The sequence below is a fragment of the Pteropus vampyrus genome, unplaced genomic scaffold, assembly GCF_000151845.1.
Source record: "Pteropus vampyrus isolate Shadow unplaced genomic scaffold, Pvam_2.0 Scaffold42, whole genome shotgun sequence".
NCBI classification, from domain to species: Eukaryota; Metazoa; Chordata; class Mammalia; order Chiroptera; family Pteropodidae; genus Pteropus; species Pteropus vampyrus.
The window spans coordinates 3,532,780-3,546,639 of NW_011888823.1; the positions used below are offsets into that span (position 1 = coordinate 3,532,780).

The 13,860-nt window shown below is 40.4% G+C and overlaps 1 protein-coding gene and 2 pseudogenes across 6 annotated transcripts in view; 1 reads left to right on the plus strand and 2 right to left on the minus strand.

Moving 5' to 3' along the window:
- The window catches only part of TTLL4 (tubulin tyrosine ligase like 4), a 37,697-nt gene extending 26,665 nt beyond the window's left edge, over positions 1–11,032 (minus strand). For 2 of the 6 annotated variants that reach the window (XM_011358582.2, XM_011358583.2), the window contains exon 1: positions 10,751–11,032. The gene's annotated coding sequence lies outside the window, so the exon portion shown is untranslated. Of the gene's footprint in view, positions 1–3,633; positions 3,784–4,276; positions 4,459–10,750 lie in introns of those variants that run through there. The other 4 variants (XM_011358581.2, XM_011358580.2, XM_023529772.1 and 1 more) reach the window with 3 other exon arrangements.
- Positions 3,040–3,158, minus strand: LOC111738746 (annotated as a pseudogene).
- LOC105291114 lies at positions 8,027–8,890 on the plus strand (annotated as a pseudogene).
- Positions 11,033–13,860: the final 2,828 nt, after the last annotated feature.

Below are 13,860 nucleotides of genomic sequence, written 5' to 3' on the forward strand. Positions count from 1 at the left end.
CAACTGGTAAAGGAATAAACATAATATGATATAAACACATAATGGAATGCTACTCAGCAATAAAAAACAGTGAACTACTGATACATGCAACAACCTGGATTAACTCAAAAACATTATGCTAAGGAAAAAGAACCAGACCCAAAAGAGTACATTGTATGATTCCATTTTTACAAAATTTCTAGGAAAAACAAAGTTAGAGAGATAGAAAGTAGATCAGTGATTGCCTGAGGCTAAGGGTAGGAACAAGGAATGACTATAAATAGGGATGAGGAAACTTCCTGAGGTAATATAAGTGTTCTAAAACCAGACTGTGGTGACGGTTGCACAACTGTTCAAATTCACTAAAAGCCATCGAACTCTACTTTTATACTGGGTCAGTCAATTGTATGGTATATAAATTATACCTCAATTAAAAGGTTAATAGTGGAAGGGAAAAAAAGGACAGAGAAGTCAGCTTAAAGAGGCTCCTTCTTACCACATCTGGGACAATATGAGCAGCAAAGCAAATGAGTTATCAGATTAAAGAATCCATGAATCCACAGTAATATAAATTAAAAAAAGAATCAATGAATGGGGAGAAGGAACTCTTCCTTACCATAGAATTCCAACTAATAAAAATAGAAAATCACCATTGGCAACCACTACAGTGGATCCTAAAATTGGTGGGTCAAAGATTGTTGGGAAATAGGATAATTATATTGTCTTTAAATATCTCTCCACCAGATATTTACTAATTACAAAGGGAAAAAGCAAAACTTTACAATGGAGAAAACTGACAGACACCACCCTAATCAAGTCGTCATGGTTACCATCATCAGAAATAGAATAAAATGACATCATGTGCCTCATGATATGATGCGCTACTGAAGGACACATCGTAACTTCTGTGTTTTCCTGCCAAAAATGCATCATCTTGAAGACATGAGAAAGTATCAGACAAGGCCAAATTGAAGGCCATTCTACAGAATAACTGGTCTGTACTCTTCAAATGTGTCAAACTCATCAAAGACAAAGAGAGCCTGAGGAACTGTTCAGATTAAAGGAGACCTAAGACAAGACAACTGAACACAACATGTGAGCCTGATACTGACAAACAGACAACTGACAATATTTGAATAAAGAAGATCAGGTAATAGCATTATAGGATGTGGTATTATATCAATGTTAATTTTCTGATTTTGATTATACTATGTCAATGTAAAAGAACAGCCTTGATTTAGGAAAACTTTTAGGAAATTTTTAGAAAATATTCAGATGTAAAGGGGCATCATGTCTGCAACTTACTCTCAAATATTTCAAAAAACAGTTCATAGTTCACATATGAATGAATAATAAAGCAAATGTGGTAAAATATTAGCATTTGATAAATCTGAGTTAAAGTAAATAAAAATTCTTCATACTATTTTTACAACCTTTTTGCAAGTCTAAAATCATTTCAAAATGAAAAAGTCATTACTATTTTAAGGGAAGCCTGGTTTTCCTCAGACCAGAAGGCAGGCAGCACATCTTTGACTTCAACTTTCTTGAAAATTAGATTGGCTGGAATGAATTTTACCAGTGACTGAGTCAAGCCAATAAAATAAAACTCACTCCTTGCTCCACTGCCTGAAGCAGGCTTGACTAGGGGATCTACTTGTGATTCTAAAGTACACGAACTGAGGTCACAAACCTTAGGAAGAATCCAAGTCTTTTCAATGTCGTCACTGGTGGTGGCCTCCTTAAGATGAACTAGCCACCCAGCGCCCTCCACTCTAAACTGCCAGAGAATTTGCAAACTTTGGGTTAAGGGGGGAGTTTAAGAAAGAAGGCCGCATACCAGAGCCTGGCAGGTGAAGTTTAATAGCACTTTCTCTGAAGCCCATCAACACACAATGTTGGGGGAGGGCTCCAATATGTTGTTTAAACTTGATTCTATGTGAAAACCTCACTGCTCAAAAAACACAAAGTCCTAGTCTTGCCTTCAGCTGAGAAAAACAGGAACCTGGAGGCTGAGATCAGGACTTCAGGGATAGAGTCAGGGAACAAATGACACTGTGGGAAGCTCAAAGTTCTCTATGACCACTGTTATTCAAGAAAGGGACAATCTTTTAATTTCCTTGAAATTAGATAGAAATGTCAGATTCTAATGAAAAGTCATGCTAAAGGTAGTGAGAGGAGAACTAACAGAAATAATCAATCACATTCCTCAATTAAACTTTTGATGTCAATTAATCTTTTAGAGGCAGGAACAGGAAATAAACTGCAATTGCACAAAGAAGACTTCATAAAATATGTATATATGTGTAATATGTTATATCTATCTCCAGGCAGAAGGAGCTAAGTCCCTGGGACAGGTGTTTATGCAACAAAGAAACTCCTAACATACCCTGTGGTAATGATTTCACCCTGACCTCAGCAGATCCTCACTTTCACTCACTCAATCCATCAGTAAGTCCTTCCTGCTCCAAACATATGTCCTTGAATCCATCGTTATTACCTTACTCCAAGTTACCATCATCTCTCACCTGCTGGTTTCCCTGCTTCTACTCTTAACCCTTCTTATAATCTATTCTCTGGACAGTGGCCATGGTGCTCTTTTTAAAAAGTAGCTTAAAGGCCATCTGATGGCTCCAAGGCCTATGTGATCTGACTCCTGACTTTCCCTCAGAGCTTATCAGAGCTACTCTCCCCCCTCACCAGGCCTGTTCCCCTGGGTTCCCAGGGTCTTTGCTGTTCCCTCTAAAACACCGAGATGGCTAAATGGCCAGCTCAGATCCTTCACTCAGTATTCAGCTAATATCATCACCTCAAAGAGCCTGTACCCTAATACTGTACCACCCCTAATCATTCCCTATCATATTACCTTGTTCTAGTCACTGTTTCATTCTTCCACAATCTAAAATTATCATATATTAGTATTTCCTTATATCTGCCTAAAGACACCTTGGAAGGATAAACAGAAACTGATTTTTTATAAAAGGTTACCAATGGGGTGTGAGATTTATCTGTGTATACCTTGTCCTATCATATTTTTTAATCTTTTTTTTTTTTTTTTTTTTGCACCTAGAGCACCCGGTCTTCCTAGGTGGTCTCCCATCCAAGTTCTAACCAGGCCTGACCCTGCTTAGCTTCCAAGATCAGACGAGATCAGGAGTGTTCAGGGTGGCATGGCCGTAGACCTTGTCTTATTATTTTAATTTCTGAATTATATAAATGAATCACTTAGTCAGAAACCTTATTAGTTATACTTTAAAACAAAAACTTTAATTATTTAAACATTCCTTTGCTATTTGTCTATCTTCTCTTCTAGAATGAAAGCTCTATAAGAACTGGAAATGTAATCAGGGTTCTTTAAATATCTGCTGAATAAACAAATGTGTCTACAACAGGTATGACCAGCCAAGCCACAAGATGGTCCTCTTCAGATTAAACAGGTGCTCCTCTTCTACGACCATCTCCCGTCGCTACTTCTTTCTCAGTGCATAACCTCTGCCACAGCCACACCCAACTCATTCAATAATATACCTTCTCCTCCTCCTGAGGCCCCCTCCAAAATTCTCCACAGCATCTCTTTTATCTTCTCCACATCAAACCAATCTGCTCCCACAATTTCAGCTATTATCTGCAGGAGAACAGTCAGTTTTCAGATCTGACCCCTTTCTAGCTTCATGTCCTCAGCACTGACTGTCTTCTCCTCCTTTTCCACATGCATGCCCAACCACTTCAGTTCAGCGTGTCAAAGTAGGGGCACTTCTGACTTTTCGATTTCTTTTGGTGGAAACGTCTTTCTCTCAGTCACCTCACCTAAAAGGAAAACTTATGTCAGTTCTGCCTTCTTTCTTTCCCTTATTCCCCAAAGCTAAAGCAGTCAAACCTATGAGATTCTTTCTTCACAGCATGCTTCCTCTTATTTCCACCACTACCCCCGATCTGGACTATTGTAACAGTATCCAGACTGAAGTCTGTCTCCAGGGTCTGCCCCTTTTAATTCCATCCTGTGCCTGTCTTAACACTAAACTCCTGGAATAAACCTTTCAAACCTGTCTGCAGGCCTCTACTCCACTAAGCCTCTTCCTTCTGAAACTTCACTATATTTTACTTACCTTTTTTTCCCAAGCCCAACTTAAGCCCCAGTCTCTCCATGAATATCTGCTGTGTATTTATTCCTCTAATTTGCCACTCTGCAAAGGCTATCTTTTACCACAGTTCTCCTTTCACCTGGATATGCCTCCTAAGCTCTACAATGGTTTTCAGAGAAAAGCCCTGCGTATCTGTAACAGACAAATACAGAACTAACCTGGCAGAAGCGGGGAGATCACCGCCCTAGTTTGGCTTCCTCCTCAGCAAAGCTGCCCAACTCTTCTCCCCCAACAACTTCATGGGAGCACTAAGCTTTAAAAAACAATGAACTTGGGAGTGATGGATATGTTCCCTGTCAGTTATACCTCCACAAAGCTGTTGAAAACTAAAAAATAAAAAACAAATTTAAAAAATATTGACTAAATGGACAAGAAAGGAAGGTAAAGAACTGCAGAGCATTCTAGAGGTAAACAAAATGGCCTCAAATGTTCCTTTCTTTCAATTTGCATGGCTGGCTCAGCCCAAACCCTACTTCCCTCTACCCGCCTCATCAAGTGCAGGACGGTCACAGCAGACTCCTGATAGATGACCCGGGCTTCAGCCTCTCCCCTTCGAAAACATCCAGTCTCAGGAATCTCAACATTCTGCCTTGTCATCTTTATACAGCATTCAGAAACTGCCTATCTCATTCTGCTTCCACTCTTTGTATTTTTGCCTCGTTTCCTCTTTAAGTAAGAGTGAATGAGCAGCCTAGACTTGAAAATCTATGGCTGTTGTCTCAAACCATCAAGTCTTCATTCAGAGGCCGGGCCCAGACCAACTTGGACAACATATTTTTGCCTAAAGAAAGCAATTATTCATTACCCACTGACTATATTACTCTCCTCTATTACAGGATGTGTGTGACTCTTGGGATCTGCAGTTTCTTTTTCTTCCTCCATCTCGGTGTTTCTCTCAGTCACCAGGGGGAACTCAGGACTTTAGAAATACTTCAGAGTCTACGAAGGAACAATGAACTTCTTAAAGTCCTACTGGAAAGGTCACTACTCCAGCCCTAATGAGAAGGAAAGGTCAGTAGCACAAGTTAAGATAGGTAGCTCTTGTAGAACACAGCTCAGTCCTGTAAAAGGAGCTGGCAAATCTGAGGGAAAAATAAAGGTCATACCAGCTAGAGCTGAAGGAGGTAAATCTACAAATTACTGAGATGTGAAAAACAATTGAAAGCTTAACATAATTAGGTGACTAGCTCTCCTGAAGCTCTGACCTTTATTGGCTTCAGAAAGGACCTTCTTTCCTCCTCCTGAGGTGAGTTCTAGAGCAATGGTCCTCACAGTAAAGACCACAGAACCTGTGAGAACCCCGAGACCCTGGCAGGGGTTCCACTACATGAAACTATTTTCATAACGAAACTAAGATATGGTTTGCCTTTTTTTTTTTTTTACTGTGGTGCCTTTCCAATGATGGTGCGAAAGCAATGATGGGTTAAAATGCTGGTGCCTGAGCAGGTATCAGAAAATGGCACCAAGTCAGATCCTTTACCACCATGCACTTCTTAGCCACACAGTCAAAGAATAAATGCCAGCTTTACTTAAGAATGTCCTTGATGACGCAGTAAAAATTATATTAAGCCTCAATCCTCAAGTGTATCTTTTTAATATTCACTGTTATAAGACGAGAAATACATATAAAACACTTATGTGGCATACAGATGATGGATGTCTCTAAGTAAAGCACTGTATGATTATCTGAATTGCAAAGTTTTTCTGTGAAAAACCATGTTTACTTGAAAGAATGGCAAACAAGTGAGATGGGTTAGTGAGACTTTGGTATTTGGCTGACATTTTCTAGGGGAAAAAAAAAATACAAAGCCTGTCACTTCAAAGAAAACAACTGACGGTGTTTGCTGCCAATGATGAAATTTGAGCTTCCTAGAGAAAATTAGAATTTTGGCAAGTCTTTATGTGCCACCTTGAGCTTGACAGCTTCCCAGTACTTAACCATTTTCCTAATGACAGTGTGGTGATAATATATGATTTTTTGATACTGTATAATAAAAGATGGCAACATTCAGAAAATCTGTACAACTCAGTGAACCAGTATTTTCCAAATAACGATTACACAATGTTACAGAATCATGCATGGACAAAAGATCCTGTTAAAGTGAGAAACAGACCAACAGACTGTAATATAACAAAGTATGAAAAGTTCAATGATATCATTTCAGATTCCACATGGCAACTAACCTTCACAAAACCACCCTTTGTTAACTTCTGTGTAGTACCAAAGAATACCCACAGTTACCTAAAAAGGGTGTAGAAATACTCCTCCCTTTTCTAACTAAATATCTGTGTGAGGATGAGTTTTCTTCATAATTCAACCAAACAGCACATCACAACCAACTGAACGCAGAAAGAGATATCAAAATCCAGCTATCAAGCCAGACATTAAAGAGATTTGCAAAAACAATGCCAACACTTCTCACTAATCTTTCTGAAACAAAAGCACTTTCATTTAAAAAATGCTACTTATGTTAACTTGTACTGGATTTATTATTATTCCTAAATGAATTAATATTTCAATTTCTAATTGGTAAATATCTATATCTATTTTTCCATCTATATCTATCTATATCTATATCGTCACACTAAAAAATATATTGGAGGCTCCAAGAAGTGCATAGAAGAGTCCTGAGACCGAAAAGTCTGAGCACTTCCGGTGTAGAATACCATTGCCTGTACGTGACATCCATGAGGGCTCCTAAGGACAAGGTCTTTGTATTTCGGGACCTAAGAGAAATTAGTACTCTCAGAATTTGCTCCAAAATGCCAGTTCTGGCTTCCTAGTTCTTCCAGAAGAGGGTGAGAAGTTCAGGGCATTAGAGGAAAATTTTCTCTAACATTTCACTGACGGATCAAAGTATCTGATCCCATGCTAAAATCCAGGAAGCCTATGATCGGATAATTCTAAGGTCATAAAGAAATCTAGTGGGAAAGCTAAACTCAACTCCAGATCATGAGTATCAGATACATCCTGAAGTTAATATTTCATCTAGATATAGTTTTCGGCAAGTGACTTTTCATTTACACACTCATTTTTGTATTTGGTTATAAATTCCCCGCCTTCTTCCATCTTCTTTCCTCTGCCAACTCTTTCAGTTAGTGTTCCTCTGAGTTCAGTCTTCTCACTTTGCCTGACACATAGTAAGCACTCGATAAATGGCAGCTGCAATTATTATCACAAACTCTCCCACAGCAACCTGTTCCACCCCATGACTTCAATCACCTCTTACATTTTTAACTTTATATCATCACCCAGACCTCTGTCATGAGCTCCAAACGTACAGAATGACCTACTAGGCCTTTCTACCTGGATGTGCTACAGGGACTTCAACTCAGCATGTCCAATGTTTAACTCCTTTATCTTTCTCCTCAAAGCTGCCCCTCCTGCTAATAGTTCTTCCTGCATCACACTCACCAATAGTTCCTCCTGCATCAACAATCGCTAAAGTCTGAAACCTACAATCATTCCAGACTGTTCCTTGTTCCACTCTCCCTGCATCTCCTCTGCCACCAGGTTATGTCCGTCCACTCTACCATCTTTAACATCTCTGAAAACCCTCTCCATTGTCACTGCAACCACCACAAATCCCTCATCATCTCTAGTCTAGTTTCTAGTTATCTTATTGGCTCCCTGCCTCTAAGCTAAAATCCTTCCTATTCAACTCACACACTGACACTACAATAATCTCAAACGCAAATCTGACGCTATTTTCCTAATTATCTTTCTGTGGTTTTCCTGCGGCATACTCTTCGAATGGTTTTACTCATGTATCCCCAAAAGAGTTTTTAAAAATATATATTCCTTGTAAATCTTAAAGTTGAATTCTAAAATTTTTTATCACAAGTTTAAACAAGTTTATTCTTTTGTTAAAAGCTCTTTCCGTGCCCAGCACAGCCATGGCTTGTCCATGGCTCGTGGTCCCAAGCTTGGGAGCTGAAGTGGGTAGCAGCTCCCAAACACTGGATGCTGGATAAACTGACAGGTGTGTTTGCTCCTCGTCCATCTACCAGTCCCCATAAGCTGAAAGAGAGTCTCCCTCTCATCATTTTCCTAAGAAACAAACTGAAGTATGCTCTGACAGGAGATGAAGTAAAGAAGATCTGCATGCAGAGGTTTATCAAGATCGATGGCCAGGTCCAGACTGACATGACCTACCCTGCTGGCTTTATGGATGTCATCAGCATTGACAAGATCGGAGAGAATTACTGTCTTCTCTGTGACACCAAAGGTCACTTCACTGTTCACTAGATTACAACTGAGGAGGCCAAGCACAAGTTGTGCAAAGTGAGAAAAATCTTTGTGGGCACAAAAGGAATCTCTCATCTGGTGACTCACAATGCTCACACCATCTGTTACCCCAATCCCCTCATCAAAGTGAACGACATCATTCAGATTGATTTGGAGACTGGCAAAATTACTGACTTCATCAAGTTTGACACTGGTAACCTGTGTATGGTGACAGGAAGTGCTAACTTGGGAAGAATAGGTATGATCACCAACAGAGAGAGACACCCTGGCTCTTGTGATGTGGTTCATGTGAAAGACGCCAATGGCAACAGCTTTGCCACCCGGCTCTCCAACATTTTTGTTATTGGCAAAGGCAACAATCAGGGGATTTCTCTTCCCTGCGGCAAAGGTATCCACCTCACCATTGCTAAAGACAGAGACAAGAGACTGGCAGCCAAACAGAGCAGCAGGTGAAGTGATCTCTAGGTGACATGATTGGAAAAGTCTTTGTGCCTAATTAAAACTAAATATAACACGATTAATGGCAAAAAAAAAAAAGGAGGCAAAAAAATACTAAACATTTTATAAAAAAAGAACTAAGTTATGGATTAGCTGTAATTGGAATAAACATTTTAAAATAAGTTTTAAATATTTTATTGAATAGCACATACCTAAACTAAAAAAAATTCTTTAAAAAATTTTATGCAAGTTTACCCAATATAGCTTGAAAAAAAAACCTGTGGTCCCAAAGAACATTCCAGACACATTTAACTGTTGTGTTCCCAACAAGGAACAAATGTGCCCTAAAAACAATTATTAGACAAGGAAAAATAGGAAGGCTTCTGGGTTTTCAAGGTAACTTAATTACCAAAGGAGGCCTCCCTGAAATCAGTATTTCCAAAATACTCCATTTTGCAACAGAGGTTTTTGCACTTGGGACAAACACTACAGTAAAATTTGGGAAACTTGAGGGATATGACATTCTCACTACTGCCCCTCTTTTTGGTAAGGTCAGTTTTAGAAGAGTTCATTAGGAACCTAAAGTTCTAGAAATTCATTCTTCTAAAGCTTTGTGTGCAGGTACTATATATCCCTTGGAGGTCTTGGGCACTGATTATTCCAGCTTGGAAACCACAGCTCTAAAGGATACCGCTCTAGCTCGTTAGCAAAATATCCAATGCCCTTTGTGATCTAATCTCTATTAATTTCCCTCTTCCTATTTGTCAATGGATGGCTCCCATCAAATCCAGCTCAGATATGTCAAACTGTTTCCAGTTCTCTTTCCAGGCCTTGTTGGCATCTTCTCTAAAGCTACTTTGTATGTGGAATGTCCTCGTCTCTTTGTTCCCAGAAAACATTTGATAATTTTTCAAGGTTCCATTCAGTCCAATGAATAAGCAGCTGGAAACTGAGTACCAAAGGGGTGGTTCTTATGCAAAGTGTCTCAGAAGTTATTGCAAGAAGTGAAAGATGGAATGAAACACTGTACCAAAGGGTCCCCAGCTGCTTGTTGATTGGCTAAATCAACAGGTGCTAAAGTTAAGGAAGATGTCATTTAAAATATCTTAGAGAGCAGAGATGACTCCATAAGGAAGGATTAAAACATTTCCTAGATCCAAAATAGGACTGTGGAGACCAAGGACTAGAGATAATAGTTTTTCAAGTGACTATGGGTTAAATAACTTTCTGATGTTCTATCAGAGCACACACCACATAGTATGACAAATGCTTGTTTACTTGATTAAAATTTCCCCTAGACTACAAGCTCCGTGAAGACCCTATCTTGATCACCACTGTATCCCCCCAGCGCCTTCCATAGTGCCCTGGCTCATTAAATATTTGTTGATGTTCATGAAAAATTGTTAATGAGTAAAATGAGTAAATGAAGGAATGGACGGATGAATGGTTAAATTCCACAGGTTCTCAGGTACTGTTTGAATCTCTACAGTTTAGTATTTTTCTATAGATACTGAAGGTAGGTGAGTAAAAAAAGGTATCCATGTTAAAGTCACCCATGAAGCCTGAGAGGAGCTTGGGCTCACACCCAAGGGAGAATTTAAACCCCAGAGAGGCGGGAAAGAGGCACTGAGGCCCAGTGCGAGGGGATGCTGCAGGGTTCGGGTACCCAGAGGCGGAGCCGACTAAGTTCACGAGCGTAGCGGAGGGAAAAAAGGGTTCGGGAAGCGGGGCGCGGGGATGGGGGGGCGGGGCACGAAGTCCCGGCCGGGTGAAAAGCCGAGGCCCCCTGGCCTTCCAAAAAATCAAGAAGTTGAGGCCAGGAAGCCGGGCTGGAGCGGAAGCGGATGGAGGGCTAGAGACCCGCGTGGATGGAGCGGAGCAGACGGAGGGGCGAGACAGCAGGGCTGGTAGAGAGTCTCTCCCCCAGCTCCGCGGTCACACTCACCTAGTGGACCCAGCTTCGCCCCGGCAAGGCGCCGGCTCCGCGTTGCTTCCTCCCTTTGGCCTGCTGGGCGAGTGGGCGGCCTCAGGCGCCCCTAGCAACCACGCACCGCCACGCGACCCGCGCTCTCAGCCGCCAGCGCCGATACTGCCTGCCACGCACTGCGCGCGCCCCCAGTGGACGGACTGAGGGCCTGGAAGGAGCGATCGCGGCACTGGGGGTGCAAGCGCGCGGAGTCTCGGAGGGTTGTGGGCCTGGGAGGATAGGCAGTCACCGGCCTTGCGCACGCGCGGTCGCTTCAGAGAGGGTGGAACCCGGAGAGCGGAATTCTGGGAGATGTAGTGTGAGATTAAAGCCTAGAAGGGCTCCGTTTTGGTACTCCAGGACTCTACCCTGATTCTACCAACCCCCTATGGACTGTTTCGTTGGCCGTGCCTTAATTCGTTCTTCTAAAATCAAAGATATCGAGCTTTATTAAAGAATTTTCTTAATAGTTCTTTCAAGTGAAAGCTTTTGTGTTTGACCCCAGGAAAGGAGAGATCGCCAAAGCTACTATGCTTCCCTTCAACCCCTTGCCCTAACTCCCACCCACCCAGCAGAGCACAACTGCAATCACCTGCTTTATGGACTTCAAGCGTGAATTTTAGGGAACACTGATTCGTTATTTCCGCAGGCAAGACAGATCGTACCCCCTCAGTTTCAAATGTCCCTAGACCTAATGGATTTGAAAATCTAAACAGAGCTGGAGAGTAAAAAGATCTTTTCTAGTCTACTATAAAAATAAAAGGGACAATGAAAGATGAAACTGCCCTAATGAAAATAATCTGGACCAGAGCAAGGATGCTTAATAAATAATTGATTTAGGCAACAGTCATTGATGGATGCTAAACCCATGAGAGGATTAATGGGGGAATTTTACACTGGAAGGCTGTCTGCCAGCACCTGTACATTTTAAGTAACCTTAGATCATTAAACGTGGGACAGTTATAAATTATGTCTTCTGATGTGATGCAACTTGAACTACAGTGTAATATTTAAGGTAGTAGTGTATTTTTGTCAGAAAAAAAAGTTGAATCTGAATCTAATCAAGATTTTGGCTCCAACTTCTAGTTTGTAGTAAATAAAGGAAACAAACAAAACCACAAAAAAGCAGACAAATCCAGAATGTGGGCCAATGTACAGATGACCTTGTTACTTCAACAATTTCAGAGTATAAAAAAATGATATGTTCTATAGGAGACAAGACATAATCAAATGCAACGAATGGGCTTTCTTTGGATCCAGATTGAAACAATTTGACTGTAAAGATATTTTTTGAGACAATTGAGAAATCTGAATATGCACTGGGGACATAAGAACATAGCCAATATTAAGAAATCATTTCGTTGTTGTAGTTCAATGAATGATGTCCCCACCCTCTACCCCCTAAGGTATATCCATGTTTAATTCCCATAACCTGTAAATATTACCTTATACTATGGCAAAAGATGCGATTAAGGATTTTACAAGAATGATTGTGAGAGGATTAAGGAATTTTTCTGGATTATCTGGGTAGGCCCTAAATCCAATGGCAAATGTCCCTAGTGAGGCAGAGGGAGTTGTGACAGACACAGAGAAAACACAGAAAAAAGGAGGCAATGTGACCACGGAGGTAGAAATTGATGAGGCTACAAGCCAAGGAACACCTGGAGCCACTAGAAGGTGGAAGAGGTAAGGAATGGATTCTCCTTTAGAGCCTTCTGAGGGAATTGGGTCGTTTGAACACCAGTTTCAGACTTCTGGCCTCCAGAACTGTGAGAGAATAAATTTGTTGTTTTAAGCCACTAAATCTGTGGAAATTTGTTGTGGCAACCGCAGGCTATTTTGACATTTTGGTTAAGGAAGTATCTTATTTTTTACAGATACAGACATATGTTTTTCATGATTAAATGACGTGATGCTAGGGGTTTGCTTTAAAATACTACAGCAAACACCTCAGTAGCAATAAGCAAAGCACCCAGGTCTTAGTTTCTAATACAGATAGTCCCCAATTTACCATGGTTCGACTTAGTGTTTTTTTGACTTTACAATGGTGTGAAAGTGACATGCATTCAGTAGAAACTATACTTCAAATTTTGAATTTGATCTTTTCCCAGACTAGTGATATGCAGAATACTACTCTCTTGTGATAAAATTTAGTTTAATGCTTCAAACATTCTTCAGACCCAGGGTGTTCAGCTGTGTATGTTAATGGTAAGTATCCTACAACCATTCTGTTTTTCACTTTCGGTACAGTATTCAATCAATTACATGAGATATTCAACACTTTATCATAAATAGACTTTATGTTCCATGGTTTTGCCCAACTTTAGGCTAATGTAAGTGTTCTGAGAAGGGATCCTTGGAGAACTAGGTTTCTAGGACTAGTTTCTAGGACTAGTTTCTAGGCAGGAAATACACAAGATGAGCCTGAAATATCTTGTAGTTCCAGAAAGGTGTTCAAAAAAAAAAAAAAAACTAAACAAAACCACATTGTTGGGAGTATGTCACAGGAGCTAACTAAAAGAACTCCCAATGACCAAAATGACCAAAGCTGGAACAATGTGAACAACAAAATTAAATAAAGTAGTAGTTTATAATCGAAAGTATAAAACAAATATCCATGAGTCCCTGGTATAAATAAATGGTTGACTACATTAACAAATGCGAAAAAGAGGCAAATCTCCTGTGCAGAATTCCAAATAAATTAGGTAGGTACTCAGCCCTAAAGGAAGAGGAGTACTACTCTTTACTCCTTAAGTGCCGGTTGTGCAGGGACTTGCTTTCAAAGAGCAGAGTACAGAAAGGGGAGTGGGGTAGGGCAAAAAGAGCAACAATACTGACAAACACTACTTCAGCTAGGTAATCAAGGTCAACATCAAGAGGTATGATCATGTAGATAGTAAGTGCCCTTGGTATGTGATGAAAATATCACTTTACTTCTGTAGTCTTCCTCCCCAAAACCTATAACCCTAGTCTAATCGTGAGAAACATCAGACAAATTCCAATAGAGGGACATCCTACAAAATAGCTGACCGGTACTTCTCAAAACTGTCAAGGTCATCAAAAACAAGAAACTTCTGAGAAAGTGTTAC